Source organism: Triticum urartu, chromosome 3 (genome assembly GCF_003073215.2).
Source record: "Triticum urartu cultivar G1812 chromosome 3, Tu2.1, whole genome shotgun sequence".
NCBI classification, from domain to species: domain Eukaryota; kingdom Viridiplantae; phylum Streptophyta; class Magnoliopsida; order Poales; family Poaceae; genus Triticum; species Triticum urartu.
Genome location: NC_053024.1, coordinates 159,741,511 through 159,758,506, shown reverse-complemented (window position 1 = coordinate 159,758,506; position 16,996 = coordinate 159,741,511).

The window sequence follows — 16,996 nt, the reverse complement described above, 5'->3', positions numbered from 1 at the left end:
CAAACCGAAGGTGGTGGTCGGACAGCAAGCGGAGTGCGGAGGCGCCATGGTGGGCAAGATGCCTAATGTCACCTGGCTTGAAGGCTCCTATGTGGAGAACATAAAGGGTTGGCAATCGGGGTGGTTCTACATCACCGAGCCGCGCGACACCAATTGGGTGGTGGTCCCCGAATTCCGATCCGGAATCCCCACACGGCTCACCTCCTGGAAAGAGAAGGGCCTGTCCTGGGGTTCCTCGGTAAAGCTGACCGGACTCCAGACCTGCATCAAGAACATGATGGGCAAGAAAATTAAGCTCGTCAACATGGTCCAGGTCATGCTCTTCCGCCGGATTCTCCCGTGTCAACAACGGGCATTCAACTTGTGGGAGTTCGACCCGGCCAAGCACCAGACGCTGCGAGAGCTCTATGGCACGACGCACAAGGACGTCTGGAGGGTGCTGTTTAAGGGCGCCGAGGTACCTCCTTCCCTCACCGAGGACCGCGGACTCAGCGCAAAGCATCACGCTAATCTGGTAAGTTTTTATATTTCATAGGGTATCTATTTGCCCCAGTTTAATCATGTGCGGGATCTAAGCCTTCCATGCCTTTAACAGGACTGGCTGAAGATAGCGGAGCAGATCGATTGCCCCGCCCCCCTGCCGGAAGATCCTGCCGATGCTCTCCTGATGGAGATGCTGGTTCCGGCACCTTACGAGGTGCCGGTGAAGAAGGCCAAGAAGAAGGCTGCGGGGACCCGAAAGGGTCTCCGGCGCAAGGTTGTATCGGACTCATCGTTCGATAACTCCGACGCGCCCTCCTCCCATGAAAACGAGGAGGAGGAAGAGGAAAGTTCTCCCCCCAGCCGGGGGAGACAAGAAAAGGAAGGCCGATCCAACTGAGGAGGCCGAAGGGTCCAAGAAGGGCAGGACCCTCCCTTCGGACTGCTCCACGACGGCCGCCTACAGCGGCGACGAGTGGCTACCTAGGGTCAAGCCCCTGGCAAAGTCGTAAGTATCCGGACACCATAGTAATTCATGGTATGTTTTACTGCACTGCTTCTCCTCATGCCGAACAAGATTATGCAGTTTGTCCCGAGCTCATCTCGACCTATCTTCGTCGAGCGGTTCATTGGACTCGTCGGATATGAATAACGGTTCTCTTCTGATCGCCTCCACCCCTCGCCCTATGGACAATGCCGAGGTGTTGTCTCAAAAGGCACCGAGCCAAGGGGAGGTGGTCCTGGAGGCGTCTCGAGGCGACCTCCCGGACCCTGGGTACCAAGGGAGCGAGGCTCCTACGGGCTCCGAGTTCGGCCCTGGCCGAACACTGCGTCGGAACCTTTGATGGTTCCGGACTCCGGCAGGCGGTCCCCTGTTAAGGGGGGCCAACCACCCGTGCCGGTGTCCTCTGTCCATCCAGAGGCACCGGACAACTTGCTGAAAGCGCTTCGTGGCGCTTCCATCGACAAAGAGCACCGCACTATCAAGAGTGCGGTGATCGAGAAGGTTCAGTCCGCCAAAAGCGGGTTGACCGAAGCTTGCGCCAGCCTCCTAACAGGCTTTGAGGTAAGCAATCAAAATATAAGAAAATATTACCGCATAGATAGTAGCCCCTGATGCTCTGTTCGGCGTTCGAGTAGAAAGGCTGAATAGAGGATCAAATGATGACTCAGGAGTCTAATCAGAATATATCTATGTGTATGTGCAGGCTTCGCTGCTGGCCGCTGCCGCACGTACTGCGGAGGTCTCTGCGCTGAAGCAGGACCTGGAGCGGTCCGAGAATGAGCTTGGCCTTACCAAGAGGCAGGTCGAGGAGAGCAAAGGTAAGCAATACCTTGCTTATATGAAATAAAAGAAGTTCAGGTGTAAAGTAATAGGATCATCATGAATTTCCCAGGGGCCACGACCGAAGTGGCGACCCTGAAGAAGGCGCTATCCGAGGCCGAAGACAAAGTGGCCAAGGAAGGCATCGAGCAGGAGAAGCAAGAAGCCCAAGTGGGCGAGGTGCAGCAAGAGCTCGAGGCTCTCGCCAAAAAACACGAGTCCTTGGAGCTCGACTCTAAGACGCGAGAGTCCGAGCTCGCACAGGCGCTTGAAAGCGCCCAGAGCGCCAAGGCTGAAGCCCACAAGGCCCTCTAGGAAATTGATGTGGTGAAGAAGATAGCGGCGGGTAAGCCATTCATTATGCAAAGCAAGCATGTGAAGGAAACTTTCCTTTTTCTTACACGAGTTCGGAGCTCTCCAGGAGCGTTCGCGGATCTTCCCCGCAGTGTACTGGATGCCGCGGAGTTTTACCGATCTGAGGAGGGGAGCTCGATGGAGAAGTTGTTCTGGTCTCAGTATACTGGGACCGAACACCTGATGCCCTTGAGCGACCAGCTGAAGCAATTGGTCGAGGTTCACAAGGCGGCCGAACAGGCCATGAGGGGCCTTATAGTCCAGATGTGGCCTGGCGAGCCCCAGTCCGGCAGCTACTTCGGTCTGGTGAGGCGGCTTGTGGAGGCCTACCCACGGCTTGAAGTCATAAAGCGGCCAGCCTGCATCGAGGGTGCGCGCAGGGCTTTTGCCCGGGCAAAGGTGCACTGGGCGAAGTTGGACGCTGTGAAGCTGGTGAAGGAGGGGCCGCCGGAGGGCAAGGAGCATCGCCACCCCGAGATGTACTATGAGAGTGTCCTGAAGGGTTCTCTCCTTGTGGCGGATGAATGTGCCAGGGATGTAATTTTTGAATGAACATGCTCGTGTGATCCTGTAATGTGAACCAAGTTCATCTGCGTTATGCAACGCTTTTTTAATTTAAAATGTTACCTTCTGTGCGGCCGTTTATAATATCTGAGAGTTGGCCAGTCGTCGGCTTCTGCCCCCATGTAGCTAGTACTAGGGTGTTCGGGATAAACATGAGCACTCTTTACCCCAATTTTGGGTCCTTCAAGGGAGGTGTTCAGCGCAACGAACCAGGCAATCAGACTACAAGGCTTTATCACTCTCACTTAGCCATAGAAGTCTACAATTTTAAACTTTGGCGAAGCCCCTAGTGTTCGGAAGGCCGAATTTGGGGCGCTATACTCGCCTAAGCCGGACAAGGCCGGCTCCTCACCCGAAGCGGAAAAAGTCTTTAAGGACTTGAGACCTCTCGAACAGCGACCAGTCTCACGCCTTATCATGACAGTCGGTTTTCGGCTTTCTCTACTGAGGCGCTCGTCCAGAAGAACCGGGATGCAATCGCAGTAGTTCTCCCACCGCTACCTTAGCCGATTTAGCGGTACATAAGTTACCAAAGCATGGGAGCCGGGCAAACCCAACATTTGACCAAAGACATGATTCGGAGTTGATGCATATAATGCTATAAGTTCGGGGTGCCGCACTGTCGAAAGTGTTCGGACTTCTTGCGCCGTATTATGGGGTAAATGAATGGACATAAAGGGAAAAAGGAATGAATAATGCAATAATAGACTAATGCTATGCATTGTTATTTAAATAATACGTCGAGGCGTACTGGTACAGGTAGTGCAATAAGCAGAAAGTAGGACTATTCAAAATGTCCTATCCAAGGGCAAGCTGCTTATGGATAGTAGAAAGCGGATATTATTATTAGAGACCACCTGGGGGTTCCCGTGTTTATCTTGGTGTCGATGTACAAAAAGAGGGGTACAATTTTTGTACCCCTATAACTGTGCACGGGCAGTCTGAGCCACGGGCACCACCACACTGAGCAAGGCAAGGGAGGTGAGCCAAGGTAAGGCCGAAGCTCGGGAGAAGCAGAACGACGCCAAGACCAAGACCACAAAGAGCAAAGGGGATGAAGCGGACCCCCCCCCCCCCGGCAAGATCCTTGCCGGGAGGCGGTTTTAGCAAACCCGGCAAGACCCTTGCCGTGGCAGCTCGCCCCACACCTACAGAGTGAGTCACCCTTGAGTCCACTGCCCCCATGGGGCAAGGATTCGGGAGACATCCCCGTGGTCGCATGCAGATCTTTGTGAAGGCATTAAAGATCAGATACACCCTTTAGAAGATGATGATCCTTGGCGGGATCCCAGCCAAGGAGGACCACAAGGCCCCCGGCAAGAGCCTTGCCGGGGATGACAGCAGGCGCCACGGCAAGACCCTTGCCAGGGCCCCGGCAAGGCCCTTGCCAAGAACACCCGTGGGGCCACCATCAGGCCCACACCAGTCAAACCTCCACCGCCGTTCGCATGCAGCTGCCGACCCAACCAGCTAGGCAGGCACCTGCGTGGCGGCATGCGGATCTTCGTGGAGACCTGCCACTGTGCCACCTCAGCTGCCTGCCTGCCTACATGGCACCGCGGGCACCGCTAGCCAGGGCGCGTGTCGACACGAGAGGGAGCGGCGACGGACGAGACAGGGCTCTCCCCCGTCCCCGATAAAGCAAGGACACCTGGGCAAGACGCATTAAATGCGCCTTGTCATGTAATGCGAGGGATAACCTCGCATCACTGTACCCTTTCCACCTCCTGTGTGCCACTGTGGCAACCCCTTTCCTATAAAAGGAGGCCCGAGGCGACCAGGAGGAGGATTCGGCTTTTTGGAGCTCCTCACGCCCCATAGCTAGCTCAAGAACATAGATATACAATCCACCAAAGCAGGAGTAGGGTTTTACGCATCCTCGTGGCCCGAACTTGGATAAATGAACCGTGTGCTTCTGTTTGATCCGCTCTTCTCACGACCCCGCGCCCCGCAACCATAGTAGGGATTCTTGTGATCCCATAGGTGTCGTTCCCACCGACATCTTTGGCGCGCCAGGTAGGGGGTGCAGTTGTGAGAATCGGCTTTAGCAGTTAGTTTGACGCTTCTTCATCGACATGGCGCCCAAGAAGAAGACGACGGTGGCGGTTGGCCCGTCGGAAGTCGGACATCCTGTCCCGACACGGGCGAGCAGCGGACCGGTCGCAGAAAGGACCCGGGGAGCCGTTCGCGAATACCAACACCGTCCCAGCAGCCGGAGTTTGGGAGGCGGCGATGTTAGTGCGCCTGGTAACGGGCCGCACACCGCCAAATCCAAAGACGGAACCAGGCCCTCCGCGGGTGGCGCGGGGCCTTCCAAGATCGCTGCCACCCTGCCCGAAGGTGATGCGAGGGCCTCCAAGACTCCCACGCCGGCGCCGACGGCGCGCTCCTCTCAAGCGGCGCGCGACGAACGGCGTAATCACGCCAAAGACCCCGGGTGTCGCCACGGGAAGAGCCCCGAGTGCCACTCCCGGGAGGTAGAAGACCTGCCCGCTCGCCGAGGCGCTGGTGAAGATGGCATGCGACCGCGGGGTCGTGATAGAGCTCTTCTAACATGGTCAGAAGTCGAAGCGCGTCGCGATCCGTGCAGGTTTCGCTGCCACCAATGCCAGCAGAAGCCCTGGCGCGCGTGCAGTTGCTCCTCGATTTTCCTCCCACTACGGGGAAACTCGACGAATGGAGAGCCACTATCCGAAGCCTTGTTGCGGTGGCCAACAAAGACGAACCGAGTCCGGTGGAGCCCCCGGGTCGACGCTCCAACGGAGTCCCACGCACCAGTGGCAGGAAGGCCGGCGGCGCCGCGACCACGGTGCACTCGCCTCCTCCTCGCTCGGTACCGCAGACGCTAGCCTGTCGCAACGTTACGGGCGACGAAATCTCCATAGCGCCGTCCGACCCGCGGACCCACTGTGACCAGCGCCAAGTCCTTCGGGAACGAGAACATGAAGACGCTCGAACCACTATCGAGCGCCGGCGCAGAGCGCACCACGAGTCAGACAGGCGAGCAGGGCCTGCTGTGAACCACCCGGCACCAGAGAGCCCTGGAGGCCTACCCTACGAAGTAGGCTGTCCGGCTTTTACCCGTGAGCTGTGGCAGTTCCAGTGGCCCGCTCACCGCACCTTCAAACCTGACGTGGGAGAAAAGTACAGCGGCAAGACCCACCCGTCCGAGTTCCTCAGCATCTACACCATTGCGATGCAAGCTGCCGGAGCCCGCGACGATAAGGTTCTTGCAAATTACTTTCCGTTGGCTCTTAAACCCAACGCCATGTCATGGTTGATGCACTTGCCGGTAGACTCTATTTCCTCCTGGTCGGATTTGTGCCATGAGTTTGTGGGCGCCTTTACTGGAGGCCACCAAGCCCATGGCCAAGCGAGCGACCTGCACGTCATTCCCCAGAAGGGAGGCGAGAGTCTCCGCAAGTATATACAGAGGTTCAGCTGGATACAGTACAATATCCCTGATGTTCACCCTGCCGCCATCATCAGCGCGTTCCATCAGAACGTGTGTCGGTGTCAAAACCGGCGGATCTCGGGTAGGGGGTCCCGAACTGTGCGTCTAGGCCAGATGGTAACAGGAGGCAAGGGACACAAAGTTTTACCCAGGTTCGGGCCCTCTCGATGGAGGTAAAACCCTACGTCTTGCTTGATTAATATTGATGATATAGGTAGTACAAGAGTAGATCTACCACGAGATCAGAGAGGCTAAACCCTAGAAGCCAGCCTATGGTATGATTGTTGATGTGTATGTTGTCCTACGGACTAAAACCCTCTGGTTTATATAGACACCAGAGAGGGCTAGGGTTACATAAAGTCGGTTACAATGGTAGGAGATCTGAACGTATCGCCAAGCTTGCCTTCCACGCCAAGTAAAGTCCCTTCCAAACACGGGACGGAGTCTTCAATCTTGTATCTTCATAGTCCAGGAGTCCGGCTGAAGGTATAGTTCGGCTATCCGAACACCCCCTAATCCAGGACTCCCTCAGTAGCCCCCGAACCAGGCTTCAATGACGATGAGTCCGGCGCGCAGATTGTCTTCGGTATTGCAAGGCGGGTTCTCCTCCAAATTCCGTGTACCTGTTTGAATAAAGTCCGGTTTCTTGTAGATGTTGCGCTCCTTGGCTTCTATGCCCAATAATGGTTGTTTCCCGCGTGTCAAACGAATATGAAAAGTCTGAGTGTTTTTACGTTTACACCCCAAGCCGCGTGAATGAGCTGCCCTATTTAAGGGGACGAGGATTTAGATCCAATCCACACCTTCTCCCCTCCACGAGTGTTCATCAGGGCGCATCCGACAAAGGTCCATTCCACCATGGCCAGCCGCCGCAACTCCTCCGCTCGCCCTTCTAGCCCTAAGCCTGGATATTGGGAGAGATGTTCTACTCCGCATAGCGAGCTAGTGACGTTCCAGACCAAGGGATTTCTCCCCTCGGCCTACATGGTCCCGGTTCGAGCCGGTCTTGCCGTTTACAACGGCGGAGAGCAAGCAGAGAACGCCCCTAATCCATCCAAAGGAGAGCGGGTGTGCCTTGTCCCTTACTTAATAAGGGGGCTCGGATTTCCCATCCACCCATATCTCCGGGGGCTACTGGAGTTCTACGGCCTCCAGCTACATCATCTCACGCCTGCCTCAGTATTGCATATCGCGGGCTTTGTAGCCCTCTGCGAACTGTTCTTGGGTATTGAAGCTCATTTTGGACTGTGGAAGGAGCTATTTTTCCTCGTACCTCATTCCAAGAAAGGGTCAATGTATCAAGTGGGCGGAGCCGAAGTATGGCGCATCGCCGGGACCGGATATCTGTCCGGAACCCCAAAGAAGGCGTCCGAAGATTGGCCCTCGGAATGGTTATATATAGAAGACATCCTGCTATCGGATCCTGTCCGGATCGGCCTCCCAGAGTTCGATAGTGCTCCTTTAAAGAAGCGGCTAAGCTGGCGTCCATGGAGCCCTCAAAGGGAAAGTGACAGGGACATCGTTTATCTGATGGGCCGAATAAGATTGTTGGCCCATTCCGGACTAACCATGATCAGAGTTATGGCCGAATGCATCATGCGGGGGGTGCAGCCGCTTCAGTATAGAAGCCACCCCATGTGGGATTTCAACGGGGAGGACGACGCCACCCTCTACGGCCGTAAAGGGCCAGATTCAGTTGCCGCTCTATTAAAGATCTTGTCCACTTTGTACAAGGGAGAAGAGGAGGAATTTCTCCGCGTCAACCCATAGGGTGGATTCTCTATGCACAATCCCCCAAGCTGGGTAAGTAGTCGCATTTACTTGCTCATCCGTTTAGTGTTCCCATTGTTAAATACTTAGTCTGATGATTTCAATGCAGGAACTGCGCCGGGCTGTTAAGGACAGAAGCAGCCCGCCTCCACAACCCGAGGACCCAGGACGGTCTCTCGACCCGGCCTCTCAAGAGGATCCGGACATATCTATGGAGCTGATTGATGGAGTGCTCCATCAATTGAGTGAGGACAACGCCTTGGTGGCTGAGGGAGTCATGGATTAGGGGGTGTTCGGATAGCTGGACTATACCTTCAGCCGGACTCTTGGACTATGAAGATGCAAGATTGAAGAGTCCGTCTCGTGTCCAGAAGGGACTTTCCTTGGCGTGGAAGGCAAGCTTGGCGATACGGATGTTCAAATCTCCTACCATTGTAACCGACTTTATGTAACCCTAACCCTCTCCGGTGTCTATATAAACCGGAGGGTTTTAGTCCGTAGGACAACATACACATCAACAATCATACCATAGGCTAGCTTCTAGGGTTTAGCCTCTCTGATCTCGTGGTAGATCTACTCTTGTACTACCCATATCATCAATATTAATCAAGCAGGACGTAGGGTTTTACCTCCATCGAGAGGGCCCGAACCTGGGTAAAACTTCGTGTCCCTTGCCTCCTGTTACCATCCGGCCTAGATGCACAGTTCGGGACCCCCTACCCGAGATCCGCCGGTTTTGACACCGACATTGGTGCTTTCATTGAGAGTTCCTCCATGCCGTCGCCGTCAGACCCGATGGCTCCTATGATCATCAATAGCGATGCAGTCCAGGGTGAGACCTTCCTCCCCGGACAGATCTTCGTCTTCGGCGGCTTCGCACTTTGGGCCAATTCGCTTGGCCATCTGGAGCAGATCGAAAGCTACGCCCCTGGCCGTCAGGTCAGATTTGGAAGTTTAAACTACACGGCTGACATCCGCGGGGACTTGATCTTCGACGGATTCGAACCACTGCCGAGCGCGTCGCACTGTCCCGACGAGCATGATCTAGCTCTGCCGCCGGACAGTGCCCTGGAGGCCGCACCCGCATCGGCTTCGACCCTTGAGTCGGAGCCAACTGCGCCGATCGAGGATGGACGGTTGGACGCCACCTCGGGGGCTGCGATCTCAACGGCGATTGAGACGAACACCAGCCCCATGCTCCGCGAGATTCGTGACTCCAAGGAGCGGGACTCCTCTCCGGACTCCAAACCCTCCGCATCCGATTGGGCGCCGATCATGGAGTTCACGGCCACGGACGTCTTTCAGCACTCGCCTTTCGGCGATATCCTGAAGTCACTGAAGTCTCTCTCTTTATCAGGAGAGCCCTGGCCGGACTACGGTCAGCAAGGTTGGGGTACGGATGATGAAGAAATTCAAAACCCACTCACCACCCACTTTGTAGCCACTGTCGACGACTTAACCGACATGCTCGACTTCGACTCTGACGACATCGACGGTATGGACGCCGACGAAGGAGACGACGAAGAACTAGCGCCTATTGAGCCCTGGAACGCCACCTCGTCATACGACGTATACATGGTGGACGCACCAAAAGATAACAACGAGGAACGGAAGGACGCACCGAAGGCTTGTTCCCTCGAAAAGTAGTCAAAGCAGCGATGCAAGCGCCGCCCCAAATCCCGCCTCGACAGAAATAGCGATCACACAGACCCAGCACTGGAGCAGGGCGAACCGCTGCCGGACAACGGCAATCCGGATAATCAAACCGAACAAACAAATCCTATCAAGGATAATAGCCCGGACGACATAACACCGGACAGGCACCTGGAGCAGCAGAATGCCCGTAAAAGGCTTGTTGCCACCGCGAGGAGCCTTAAAAAGCAGAAGCGAAGGCTCAAGGCTGCATAGGACACACTCCAATTCAGATGGAGCAAAATACTCAACACTGCAGCAAGGTACGGCGACAATCGCCCCTCCAAGAGCTACCCAAAGTGGAAGCTGCTACCCGAATTCGATGAGGAGGCCTCAGACCCTCCACAACCAAATATCAAAGCAGCCACCTGGTCGGATAGACGACCCCTCTACCAACACAGAGCGGCATACAACGCCGCTCACAATACAACACGCAACCCATGCGAGGGTTCACACCCAAGGGACGGCGCGACAAGATCCATCTATGGACCACGCAAGCGCGCCCCAGCATACAATGCAACACAACAAACATTCGAACAACGCGGTACACCCAGCTACAGGGATGCCGCACACCCCCTATGTTTCACCGATGAGGTGTTGGACCATGAATTTCCAGAGGGATTCAAGCCCGTAAACATAGAGGCATACGACGGAACAACAGACCCTGGGGTCTGGATTGAGGACTACATCCTTCATATACATATGGCTCGAGGAGACGATCTCCATGCCATAAAGTACTTACCCCTCAAGCTCAAGGGGCCAGCTCGTCACTGGCTCAAAGGCCTCCCCGAAAGCTCCATTGGAAGTTGGGAAGAGCTCGAAGACGCCTTTCGGGAAAATTTTCAAGGAACTTATGTCCGACCTCCGGATGCGGATGATCTGAGTCATATAAATCAGCAGCCCGGAGAGTCAGCCCGAAAGCTTTGGAATAGGTTTCTTACTAAAAAGAACCAGATTGTCGACTGTCCGGACGCCGAAGCCTTAGCGGCTTTCAAGCATAGCGTCCGTGACGAATGGCTCGCCAGACACCTCAGCCAAAATAAGCCGAGAACAATGGCCGCATTAACAAACCTCATGACCCGCTTTTGCGCGGGTGAGGACAGCTGGCTAGCCCGATGCAGCACCAGCGATCCCAACACATCTGAAGTTAGAGATGGAAACAGGAAACCACAGCGCAACAGCAATAACAAACGCCGGAATAAAGAAGACAGCACGAAGGGCACGGCAATAAACGCTGGATTCAAAGTCTCTCGGCCAGGTCAAAAGCCGCCCCCTAAAGGCACAAGGGACGAATTGTCCAGCCTCAACAAAATTCTGGACCAAGTATGTCAGATCCATAGTACCCCTGGCAAACTTGCTAATCATACCCACAGAGAATGTTGGGTCTTTAAGCAGTCCGGCAAACTCAATGTCGTACACACGGGGGAGGATATACCAAATGAAGACGCGGACGAGCCTCCCAAGCAAGACACTGGGGAACAAAAGAAATTCCCACCAGAAGTCAAAACAGTAAACGTACTACACATAATCAAGGCAAAAAACAATGCGGCACCCCCACGAAAATGTACCCAAATGCCTGTCACCGCGGAATCCTGCCAATGGTCGTCTCAACCGATCATTTTCGACCATCGTGATTACTCAGCAAGTATCCGACACGCAGGATGGGCTGCCCTGGTATTAGACCCAGTAATTGGCGGATATCACTTCACAAGAGTCTTGATGGACGGCGGCAGCAGCCTAAACCTAATATACCAGGATGCAATCCGCGGGATGGGGAGAGACCCAACACAAATTCGCCATAGCAATACTACCTTTAAAGGAGTAACGCCAGGCCCAGGGGCTCGTTGTACGGGCTCCCTCCTACTACAAGTTCTATTCGGCTCCCCCGATAACTTCCGTAGCGAGCATTTAACCTTCCACATCGCTCCGTTTCAAAGTGGCTATCAAGCACTGCTCGGGCATGAAGCTTTCGCTCGCTTTAATGCAATACCACACTACGCCTCCCTCACACTCAAGATGCCCGGTCCACACGGCATCATTTCAGTGCACGGAAATATCAAGCGATCTCTGCGCGCCGAAGAGAGCGAGGCTGCCTTGGCAGCCACACACTAACAGCGCCCGGACTAGCCAAAGCGCCCCATAGGTCGTCAAGACCTCAGACATAACTAATCGAGTCCGGCGCCGCTACTTATACCGAATAAATGGTCACACCCCTATTCATCAATACAAGGGGCTCAACGCGCTCAGACATATGGCCATCCCTCCTCATCTTGAATTATGCATAGTTTCTTTAACTATCTTTTTACACAACAACCTATTTCACCAAAATTCCTCTCTTTTACAGACGATCATCGTGCCACACCCGTCCAGGATACGGCACAACGAAGACACAGGCGCAGACGTGCAGCAGGGACCCACTCCAAGGATTCTTTTTAGATTAAGACCCTGTGTAAACCTTTTTTACTGTCTCTTGTTGATACATATCCACCGTTGAGAAGGATGCTGGCGTCTTGGCATGTGGCCACGCCAGACCAATGCACGTACCTGGACATAAGGGGCTTCTTACGAAGGCCATTATTTAGGCCCGGATTATACCACCAAGACCGAATACCTTAGGGAGTGTTCGGCGTCGCGAGTTTGGCCCTATATGCATCAGCTCCGAATCATTTTCTTTGGTCAAATGTTGGGTTTGCCCGGCTCCTGTGTTTTGGGCCTTACGTTCCGCTTTATCGGCTGAGGTAGCACCAGGAGAACTACTGCGATTGTGCCCTGGTTCATCTGGACGAGCACCTCAGTAGAGAAAGCCGAAAACTGACTGTCATGATCTAGCGTGAGACTGGTCAACCACTCGATGACCCATAGGAATGTTAGAATTCCTCTGCCTTGACGAAGGGCCGCTTTCCGGCCAGGCATATACGCACCCCGGGAACGGGAGAGTGCGGAGCCACCAGGGGCTATCTAGTGGCCCCACTGCCAAACTCCTATGGCTAAGTGAAAGTGTTAAAGCATTATAGTCCGGTTGCCTCGCTCGCTCCGCTATCACCTCCTTAATAGGACCAAGACGTTGGGTTAAGTGTGAACGTGTGTTTCTGCGAACACCTCCGCATTATATGCGTGGGGGTTGAAGCCGACGACTGCAATCTTTCAGGTTATACACATGTATACATAAATGGCCGCCCAGGAGGCATCACATTACTTTCAGGCAAAAGTATAAAAGTAGCCTTACAAAAAAAATCGCTTACAATAAGATTACATGTCACTCAAACATAATATTTTTTAAGCATTGGGTCTCTATCAAACGAGCACCCTCAAGAACTTCCTCAAAGTAGTGCTCAGCAGCCCTTTGACCTATGGCCGAATCCTGCACCGCAATAGTGGTAGCATCCATCTCTGCCCAGTATGCTTTAGCACGGGCAAAGGCAATTCGTGCGCCTTCTATGCACGCCGACCTCTTCATCGCATTTATGCGCGGCACCACATCAAGGACCTGCTGCACCAAGATGAAATAGCTGGTCGGTTTTGACCTGCCCGGACATAGCTGATCCACAACAGACCTCATGGAGAGTCCGGACAACCTATTTAGTTCGGCCCATTCGGCTAATTGGTCCGTCAATGAAAGCGGACGCTCGGGAGAAAGGAATTGTTTCCAAAACAGCTGGTCTACTTCACGCTCCGTCTGACTCTGGAAGTACTTGGCCGCATCGGCAGCGCTCGCCGCCAAATCCATATACGCATCTAACAAACTCCACAGCCGATCCAGAGGGGCATACCATGGATCTCCGAACTTCCTCTGCAGCATAAAGAATTTCCCGGCTACAATATCCCCGGCTTCCCGCAGCTCCTCCTTTGCCCTCATAGCAGAGCGGAGGTCTTTTCCCGCTGCAGCAGCCTTCTCAAGTTCTGATGCCTTCGCCTGGTTTTCCTTTTCAAGAGCCCGGCAACGGTCGACGGCGGCTTTTATTTCTTCGGCCATATTGGCCATCTTATCTCGGCTCTCGCCATGCGCGGCCTTCTCGGCTCGCAACTCTTCGGCTGCCTTCAAAGCAGCCGCATTACCCAATCTCGCTTGTTCCTTGGCTCGGGCAAGTTCCGCCCGCAAGGCTTCAACAGTGGCAGCTCCATCTGCAGTCATAACATGTTAAATATACTGGCTTCATGCTGCTCTTACTATGCGGCGTTTACCATATAATAACACCTACCCTGTGCCTCGTCAAGCCTTTTGTTAACAAGCTCGACGTCGGCGTCTGCCGCATCTAACTGCCGTTTTAAATGGGCAAACTCGATAGTCCGTCTAGCCACCGGAGCTTCCATCACCCGCTCATAAAGGCAGTATGGTTACTACCTGGGATTATGATCCTCTGATCATCGTCGTTCCCAATGACAACCAAAGCCTCAGGGGCTACTATCTACACAGGGCACACTTAGCATGTGCAGGATTACCATACATTATCTTACGTACCTCAAAACCTGTCAGTAGACTCATAAAAGCTTTATGCAATCCGCTTTCGGCAGACGAGATTCTCTCCATCACCGTATTCATCAGCGCACGGTGTTCATCTGAGATGGCCACTCGCCCCACCAACTCCCTCAGAACATCCGACCGTACACTAGATGGTGCCGGACTCGTTTGCCTGCTCTCTTTGGGAGCCGGACACAGAAAGCTTCGGGGGTCGACGGAATTATCTTCTGGCCTCGCCGGACCCGGAGAGGCCCTCCGCGACAACACTTCAGGATCGCCCGCTTCCGGAGCGGAGGAGTCCGGAGGAGGCGTTTCGCTCTCCATCATCTCCGGAAGAAGATCCCCCGAAGACGAGTTCATCTGAGAGGGGCTAAGGCCCGACCTGCAAAGATATATGAAGTGGTTATTTTCTCAGAAGAAAAGACGGCATATCTGTACTATTAAAGTACTTTGGGTAACTTATGACTCGTGGGAGAATTGATCCCCCCCCCCCGGACTGGGTGCAGTAGCCGCACCCCCCGGGGTAGGACCCTCTGTGGGAGACTTCTTCTCCCGTTTGGAAGCTTCGGCTTCCGAATCCCCAGACGCGATCCTTTTCCTCTTCTGATTATCTTCCTTCATGAAGACGCTCGCTCCCTCGGCTAGAGTGGCCAGCGTTGGGGGCCCGCGACCGCCCGCATTTTCCTTCAAGAGCTCCGGGCAAGGTGCGGTCTAGAGCATCTTTTCCAATATCGGATTTTCCAAACCCTCAGGGAGGGGGGCCGAGCACCGAATCAATTTCGCCTTCGTTAGCCAGTCCTGGTCAAAAAGCAAACTTTCAGAAATAACTTCGCATCAAAAGAGAGGTAGTACGCTCAGTTGGAAGATGCCTTACCTGTTCGGCGGCATGGTTGCTACTCAGGCCCGCGTCCTCGGTGATTACCGGACACTCCACTTGAGGTCCGAAGAATGACTTGTACATCTCCTCGTGCGTCAGGCCGAGGAAATTTTGAATGGCACGCAGTCCCTCGGGATTGAACTCCCACAATCGAATAGGCCAGCATTTGCAAGGCTGGACTTGATGAACCAGCATAACTTGTGTTACCGCAACCAAACTAAAATCTCCATCGAAGAGATCTTGAATGCGGCTTTGCAGTATAGGCACGTCCTTGGCCGGACCCCAGCTCAATCCTCTGCTAATCCATGACATCAGTTGTGGTGGAGGGCCCGAGCGGAATACGGGGGCGGCCGCCCACTTGGCACTCCTAGGAGCCATGATGTAGAACTACTCCTGTTGCCACAATTCAGACACCTCTGGAACGGAACATTTGGGCCATGCGGCTCCCGTCATCTTGCGTATTGAGGCACCTCCACACTCCACATGTTACCCCTCGATCATCTTCGATTTTACTTCAAAGGTCTGGAGCCATAGGCCAAAGTGAGGGGTAACCCGGAGGAAAGCCTCGCACACAACAATAAACGTCGTGATATGAAGAAAGGAGTCCGGAGCTAGATCATGGAAATCTAGCCCGTAGTAAAACATCAAGCCCCTAACAAAAGGATCCAATGCAAGGCCTAGACCTCGGAGGAAGTGGGAGACGAACACGACGCTCTCGTTGGGTTCGGGGGAGGGGACGGCCTGCCCCCGGGGAGGTAGCCGATGCAAAATCTCGGCGGTCAGATATCTGGCCTCCCTCAACTTTTTGACGTCTTTTTCCATGATGGAAGAAGGCACCATCGACCTTGAAGGCTAGATCCGGACATGATTGAAGGTTCGGAGCACCTGACCTAAACTTTGGGTGTTTGAGCTTGAGGTTGGGGAAGGATTTGATTGAGCACGAGAGGGAAAAATAAAAGGCCTCGTCCCTTTATAAAGAGGGTGGATACCGGGCGTCCTCTCCGTGTCTGTTTGGACTTGCCTATGATCTAGGAGTCCTAAAAGCGGTTGGGTTACCCATGCCCATATTGATGAGAATCCCTGATCAAGGGGACACGATCTCTGCTTTGACAAGACATGCCAAGGAAACCGCCTCGCATGACGCGCTGAGGTGGGATAATAAAATGACTCGGATAAAGGCTTGGCCGTGGTGTGTCGCACCACGGAAAACGTCAGCAGATTAGATTTGTGTAAATATTATTATTCTCTCTATGGCAATATGTGGAAACTTATTTTGCAGAGCCAGACACTATCTTTGTGTTTAAAATCTTCTATGAAGTACTTGGAGGAGGAACCCGCCTTGCAATGCCGAAGACAATTTGCGCGCTGGACCCGTCGTCATTGAAGCCTGGTTCAGGGGCTATTGAGGGAGTCCTGGATTAGGGGGTGTTCGGATAGCCGGACTATACCTTCAGCTGGACTCCTGGACAATGAAGATGCAAGATTGAAGACTCTGTCCCGTGTCCGGAAGGGACTTTCCTTGGCATGGAAGGCAAGCTTGGCGATACGGATGTTCAGATCTCCTACCATTGTAACCGACTTTATGTAACCCTAACCCTCTCCGGTGTCTATATAAACTGGAGGGTTTTAGTCCGTAGGACAACATACACATCAACAATCATACCATAGGCTAGCTTCTAGGGTTTAGCCTCTCTGATCTCGTGGTAGATCTACTCTTGCACTACCCATATCATCAATATTAATCAAGCAGGACGTAGGGTTTTACCTCCATCGAGAGGGCCCGGACCTGGGTAAAACTTCGTGTCCCTTTCCTCCTGTTACCATCCGGCCTAGATGCACAGTTCGGGACCCCCTACCCAAGATCTGCCGGTTTTGACACCGACAGTGGCCATTACGGCCGATTACCCAGGGTTAATCCGAACACCCTAGGTACCTGAGATCGAAGTCCCTGTACCCCGGACAGGGGTCCGTCCATGCGTGTTCAATTTCCTGATTGCAACCGAACTTTGCAGGGGAGGTTTT